The sequence below is a fragment of the Eleutherodactylus coqui genome, chromosome 1, assembly GCF_035609145.1.
Source record: "Eleutherodactylus coqui strain aEleCoq1 chromosome 1, aEleCoq1.hap1, whole genome shotgun sequence".
Classification (NCBI taxonomy): domain Eukaryota; kingdom Metazoa; phylum Chordata; class Amphibia; order Anura; family Eleutherodactylidae; genus Eleutherodactylus; species Eleutherodactylus coqui.
In genome coordinates, this window is record NC_089837.1 from 332,322,793 (window position 1) to 332,330,345 (window position 7,553).

At 45.0% G+C, this 7,553-nt stretch overlaps 1 long non-coding RNA gene across 2 annotated transcripts; it reads left to right on the forward strand.

Moving 5' to 3' along the window:
* The first annotated feature begins 2,933 nt into the window (after nt 1-2,933).
* On the forward strand, nt 2,934-6,993 carry LOC136576271 (uncharacterized). 2 transcript variants are annotated; one of them, XR_010786331.1, is made up of 3 exons: nt 2,934-3,271; nt 3,655-3,778; nt 6,545-6,993. It is a non-coding gene; the product is annotated as an uncharacterized lncRNA (long non-coding RNA). The 2 variants fall into 2 exon arrangements; XR_010786330.1 differs by lacking the exon at nt 2,934-3,271 and having other exon boundaries at nt 3,404-3,778.
* The last annotated feature ends 560 nt before the right edge of the window (nt 6,994-7,553 follow it).

The window sequence follows — 7,553 nt, forward strand, 5'->3', positions numbered from 1 at the left end:
TAGTCGAGATGAGCGAGGCTCGCTCGAATATCTGACCTTGCCAAGCGTGCTTGCTCATATCTAGTAAAGGCCCATTTAAACACAATTACTATCACTCAAAAGATGTCTTTTGAGCAATAATTGGGTTTCCATTTATAGCGCAAGGTGATTGCTCAAACGTTGAGCGATCACCTTGCGCTCCAATCGGGGGATGCGGAAGACAAGCGGGGCTGCATGTCTTCTGCATCCAGCTGTTCCCTGCTCAGAGTGACCGGCTGTTATACAGCCAAGCGCTCCGAGTGGGGGATGAAGAACACAGCTGGACAGCTGTGTTCTTTATATCCCCCGCCTGTCTTCAGAGAGCAGGATACAACTGAAACAATAGTATCAGCTGTATTCCGCTGTGAATGCCTGATAACTGATCGCTATCTTTCAGCATGCTGAAAGTTCAGCGACTGCTTAACGAAAACTGGACAATGTCAGTGCAATTAGACACAATGATTATCACTCAAAAGACGGCTTTTGAGCGATAATCGTTGTCTAAACGGGCCTTTACTTGTTAATAGCCAGATAGGGCCCACTTCATACAAACCCCATGCATATCCGATGCACATCAGCTGTCAGCCAAAGGTTAAAACAAATCAATATGTAATAAGCCCAATATGTGATGACTAATGAAAATTTTAATTAATTTTAATACTTAACATGTACATTTACAGTACAAAATACTATACATATATGATTTCATACAGAGGGATGTGACGATCATGGTTTTCCCAATTCAGTCTCTGAGTCTCTTTTTGACTCCTTTCCAAACAACAGGTTTACTACAGGCTGCCTTATCATCCTCCTCCTCCTCACTCTCCTCTCCAGAGGCTTCATCACTTCCTTTCGCAGCATCACTACTACCCTCTTCTTCTTCCTCATCAGACGACTCTTCTTCATCACTTTCATCATTTGTTAATCTGAAAAATTACAAACATCTTTTTAAGACTGCATAGATACCAAATGCCGGTGACAACGGAATAGAAAAGGTCATTGCCAATTATACAGCTAAAGGCTACATTCCCTCATCGTAAAGCATTCCGCTCTGGATTTTGGTGCAAATCAGGCCAACTTTGTCATGGATTTCAACTCCATTTATGAAACGGTGAAATCAGCGCTAAGAATCCGCAGCATGGATTGACAAGATGCAGAATTAAAATCTGCACTGTAGGTTATTTTACGCGACGGATTTCCACTGCAGCGTTTGCTTGAGATTCCTTGAAGTCTCATCCACACTGCTGATTCTGTAAAATCCTGTGGATTTTCTGCAGCCAATTCTGCTGTGGAAGGTTTGCAGCCTTTTCACGATCTATCAGCATATTTGCATCAGTATTGCAATTATTTTCTATTGGACAAATGCCGACAACATTTGCCCAGTAGATCGCAAAAGGCAAATACTGATGACAAACGGCTGTCACGTCATCTAAAACAGGGGTCCCCAACCACCGGTCCGCAGACCGGGGCCGGGCCGTTAGGAGGTCAGCGCCGGTCCGCGGAACTTTTCTTCTAAACACAAGGCCTGCGGGCAAAATCGGGCCCGCTGCCTTGTGCTATGTGGCCCGCAGCGTGCCGACGCCGCTGACCACTGAGGCGATTACCAGCGGGGGCGCCCCAGCTCCCCGCTGGTAATCGCGCTGGTCCCGGCACACACTGACCTCCGTGTGCAACCAGGAACCTCCTCCCCGAGTTCCCTGCTCATGAGTTCCGCAGGAGAGGACTCGGGGAGGAAGCGTGCCGGGCTGCACACTGACGTCTGGGCAAGCAGAGAGGGACCGACGATGACAGCGGGGAGGTAAGTATATGGGTTGAAGGGGGGGGGGGGGGGTTCTGGTTATTACTGAGGGGTGGGGGCTGCTTACTACTGGGGGGGGCTGCCTGTTACTGGGGGGGGGCTGCTTACAACTGGGGGGGCTGTTTGTTACGGGGGGGCTGCTTACAACTGGGCAGGGGGGGCTGCTTATTACTGTTATTACTGGGGGGGTCTGCTTACTACTGGGGGAGGCTGCTTACTACGGGGGGGCTGCTTACTACAGAGGGGGGCTGCCTATTACTGGGGGGGGGGGGCTGCTTATTACTGAGGGGGGGGGGCTACTTATTACAGGGAGAAGCGCTGCTAATTACTGGGGGGGGGGCTGCTAATTACTGGGGGGGGGGGATAAATTATATGCTGCCCTATGTGTGTGCTGGGGGGGGGGGGAGATAAATTATATGCTGCCCTATGTGTGTGCTGGAGGGGAGGGGGGGAGATAAATTATATGTTGCCCTATGTGTGTGCTGGGGGGGGGGGGATAAATTATATGTTGCCCTATGTGTGTGCTGGGGGAGGGATAGATTATATACTGCCCTATGTGTGTACTGCCAGGACATTCTAAATGTCATAATTAAATAAGAATGCACTAAACTCCAACCCCCTTCATAACCCCGCCCCATATAACCAAAGCCCCGCCCATGTCCCGCCCAACCTTGCCAGGCCTTGTAAAAATGTTCTTGCTTGAAGCCGGTCCCTGGTGCCAAAAAGGTTGGGGACCACTGATCTAAAACATGTCCATAATGCCCATCAGTGAAGGCCATTTCCGCCTTTACAATCATAGCAATAAAATGGCGCGGCTCTACAAATGGTTAAAAATCTACACTTTTGCGATGACAGGACCCAAAAGTGCTAGTGGTACCTGAAAGGACCAGTGATCTGCAACTGTAATGTCGCAGGGTAAGGCAGTGCCAACCACAGCGTCAGAGCCTAAAGGAGCGCCAGTGAGAGGTTCACCTCCTCTTATCTGCTTAGGAGGAGGGGGAGATGGAAGTAGGGAGGTGAGGGGTGGTAGTGCCATAATTACGAATCCCGTTTACTCACCGTGTCTTTATTTTCTTCATTTCAGCTCCCAGCTAGGGGATAAGCGCAGAGACCTAGAGAGCAGGAAGGCCCGCCTGCTATGGGCCTGCAGGAGGGGTAAACTGTATCTCAGTGCCTGCAGGAGGGGTATAGCTAGTGGGAGGGACAAACTCTTATTGTGCTCTGTGTCCATCTCCTAGCGGTAGCAGCTTTACCCAATGACACAGACAAGTAATTGTCTGTGTGCTGTTCACTCCAAAAAACCTTTACAGCAGCACTTCTAGTATGATGTCACAAGCACATGGAGGGTCAATGTAAGCAGAATGGTCCCTGTACAAACAGTCAATTGGGAAGGCTTTGGCTCCACCACAGTGACTCCGAGGGCCCAAGTAACAGATTGCACATGCAGCTGTGAAGGTATGTTTTTGGGGTTGAATCAGACAATTGCAATTTTAATAACTACATATGTAGAATGCTTGTAAAAATTGCTAGACCATCATGCTCCCTGTTTATCTCAAAAACTGGTGACGGGTTCCCTTTAAAATTTGAAAGGGGGTGCTGTTGCATTTGTGTCTACAGCCAGCATTTGCAAAAAAGCAGTACTGTAAGTGACAGTTTGACACAAACAACTGTGTATCGAGAATTTAAAGAAGGCCGTTTACTTCTAATGATCTCTGCAGCATTATATAATGTACATATGATAATATGCTATGTATACTAGGAGCCTCTTTAAGATATATGCTATATGTGATCGACTATCTGCAGATGATTTCTATGTCTAATGCTATAATATTCTATAGGTCTTAGTGATCCCTTCGTCATCATTGAGCTCTGTCCCCATCATATTTTCCCAATGGTGAAAGGTCAACGAACACAAGTTAAAGCTAAAACTTTACACCCAGTGTATGATGAGCTGTTTTACTTGTAAGTATATGAGTAACAGTTTTCTTCTATTTTAAAGGGAAAATGTCACTAAACTATTATAATGTACTAGCTGATATACACGGCTTCGCCCGAGTTAATTTGGTACTGGTGTTTATCTGGTGTTCACACGGAAAATCTTATGTAGTTGTGGTTACTTTAGAGATACCGGAAAAACATATGTTCACCATTTTGCATAGTTCTCTTGCGTTACCCAGGAAACACCACGTGGAGGTAACCATGCAACGTTTCCTTTATATAAAATGACATCAGGAAGTGAGAGAATTAGATTTCATACGTAAAATTTGGACGCTAATTCTTTTGCACTTAGAATTGAATAATTGGATTTAGGACCCATTAGCTTTTCCTATTTATGACATAATCAATGCCCGTGCCAAATTTCACGTTTCTATGACACCGGAAAGTGAGAAAATTACATTCCGTACGTAAAATTTGGACGCTAATTCTTTTGTGCATAGAATTGAATAATCGAGTTGGGACCCATTAGCTTTTCCTATTTATGACATAATCAATGGTCGTGCCAAATTTCAGGTTTCTATGACATTGGTAAGTGAGAAAATTACATTCCGTACATAAAATTTGGACGCTAATTCTTTTGCACATAGAATTGAACAATCGAGTTGGGACCCATTAGCTTTTCCTATTTATGACATAATCAATGCTCGTGCCAAATTTCACGTTTCTATGACATTGGTAAGTGAGAAAATTACATTCCGTACATAAAATTTGGACGCTAATTCTTTTGCGCATAGAATTGAACAATCGAGTTGGGACCCATTAGCTTTTCCTATTTATGACATAATCAATGCTCGTGCCAAATTTCACGTTTCTATGACACCGGAAAGTGAGAAAATTACATTCCGTACGTAGAATTTGGACGCTAATTCTTTGGTGCTTAGAATTGAATAATCGAGTTGGGACCCATTAGCTTTTCCTATTTATGACATAATCAATGCTCCTGCCAAATTTCGAGTTTCTATGACACCCGGAAGTGAGAGAATTAGATTCCGTACGTAAAATTTGGACGCTAATTCTTTTGCGCATAGATTGAATAATCGAGTTGTGACCCATTAGCTTTTCCTATTTATGACATATTCAATGCTCGTGCCAAATTTTAAGTTTCTATGACATTGGGAAGTGAGAGATTTAGATTATGTACATTAAATTTCGATTCCAATTCTTTTGCGCTAGAATTGAATAATCGAGTTGGGACCCAATTACTTTTGCTATTTTGGAGATAATCTATGCTTGTGCCAAATTTCATGTTTTTACGACATCGGGAAGTTGGAGAACTTTTGGCGAGTCAGTCAGTCAGTGAGTGAGTCAGTGAGTCAGTCAGCGAGTCAGTCAGTGAGTGAGTCAGTCAGTGAGTGAGTCAGTCAGTGAGTGAGTCAGTGAGTGAGTCAGTGAGTGAGTCAGTGAGGGCTTTCGTCTTTATATATATAGATGGGTAGCTGAAGAGAGATAATTTCAGTGATGTAATGATTATCTCTGAATTCACTTTCACTCCCCCTGCAGCAAGTCTGCAAATAGCCTGTGCACTGTATTCTAATGAAGCATCTAGGAGTCCCCTGTGGTGTTTGTCAGAGTTTAGGAGTCTGGGGGATATATTATAATGCAGAGCACAAATTGTTTGCAGGTTTACTGCGGGGAGTGAAAGTGAGTTCAGATATAATAATGACATGACTGGAATCTGGCTCTTCTGCTTTCTACTCATTATAGTAGCTGCAAGGGAGTTTTCATTGTTACACATTCTCTTTATGGACCATGTAAGGAGTCTAGAAGTGCTTACTCCATGACCCATGCTCCACCTACGTTATGGTTTACCCTAGATCTGAATCCCATAGGCTAAAGTGCAATGCGAGGCAGATGAGGGCTCTTAGAGAAAGCATGGTTTTATTTTTCATCTCAGCATTGTTCCCTTATGTAAATGTAGTTCCTGTTGCTTATATGGCAGCGATATATTCTTCAGCACTCCACACCCTTAGGAGGGTCCCTTTCTAATGGCACAGATAGGTTGTGCTCCTTTCCCGTGAAGCCACAACTCCTAACCGGAAAAGTATTGATTTTTTTTAATTGTATCCACTGAAAAAAGTCACATCATAAGGGTGCGTTCACACGAACGTATATCGGCTCGGTTTTCACGCCGAGCCGATATACGTTGTCCTCATGTGCAGGGGGGGAGGCTGGAAGAGCCCAGGAGCAGAAACTCAGCTCCCGCCCCCTCTCTGCCTCCTCCCCACCCCCTCTCCGCCCCTCTGCACTATTTGCAATGAGAGGAGGTGAGACGGGGGCGGGGCTAAGTGCCGTGAATTAGCCCCACCCCTGTCCCGCCTCTCCCCATTGCAAACAGTGCAGAGGGGCGGAGAGGGGGCGGGAGCTCAGTTCCTGCTCCTGGGCTCTTCCAGCCTCCCCCCCCCTGCACACGAGGATGACGTATATCGGCTCAGCGTGAAAACCGAGCCGATATACGTTCGTATGAATGCACCCTCAGTGTGCCGTAAAGCATGTAAGACAGTTTTCTGGTGTACTATTCAATAGTAAATTTGCCCCTCCGTGCATAGTAGACAACGCGTTTAAGTATGTTAGTGTTTGGGAGGAAATCTGTGTAAGCACAGAGGGAACATGCAACCTCCATGCAGATGTTGCTCTGTATACTTTGTATAGATTTACTTTTTACATTTTCCACTTGATGAGTATATGTAAAATAAGCTGCGTGCCCCTAATATACTGTAATGTCTTCCACAGCTCAGTCTCGTCAGAGCAGTGTCGGAGGAAGTCTGCCTGCATTGTCTTTACTGTCATGGATCATGATTGGCTCTCCACTAATGACTTTGCTGGTGAGGCTGTCCTTCCCATGAATGTCATCTATGGATTAAATTGGCCTCATATTACGGGTGGTGTGAAAAACGTCCAGCCCACAGTCCTGAAACTGACAAGACCTAAGGCCAATGGTAATGTGATATAGAAGTGGTGTTCAATGTCAAGACACTGGGTTACAAGCAGTACATACTCGCTGTAGCCTGACCACCTCTAGGTACAGTATCTGGGTCTTGCTGTAAGTTGAATGTAGAAAACGTCTAAACACTAATGTTTCCAGAGATCAGTATGACGATGTACAGTACATTTTACATGTGGGATTACAATGTTTTATATCTGTATTTTACACTGAATTAATAAAATGTGAAATAAAAGAAGTCTACGTCTCTGTATCCAATATACCGCACCATGAAGGTGACTTCAGTGCTTCGGGATGCAATCTGTTCCCATAGGTAATAAGCATATTGGACTTAAGAAACACTACAAGATTTTTCTTTTATTGGTCCAATTCCCTCTTCCTTACCCCCCACTTACCCGTATGCCTCAATGTGAGTTTCTCAGACTTGCATAGAGCCTAACTTCTGGTCCACATGGCAAACGCAGTGGGATTTGGGTGCAGAGTCATGTGATCTGCCAGCAGCCAGGACTGCAGTTTTTAACATTAGAAAGTCCCATCGACAATCGCGAGCAAAAAGTGGGTGTTTACCCTCAATAGTAAAAGTATACAGATCGCATTGCACATGCATCTGCAGAATCTGGGGACAGACACTGGCCCCAGATTCTACAAATCAAATCCGACCGTGTGCAGGAGCCCTTAATGTTAAAGTACGCTGCAGATTTTCTGCAGCCAATTCTGCTGTGGACATGCCGCACGTTTTGCCCCGTGTAAACACACCCAGAGGTTTTCCTGGATTGAAAAATAGTAAATAATGGGCAG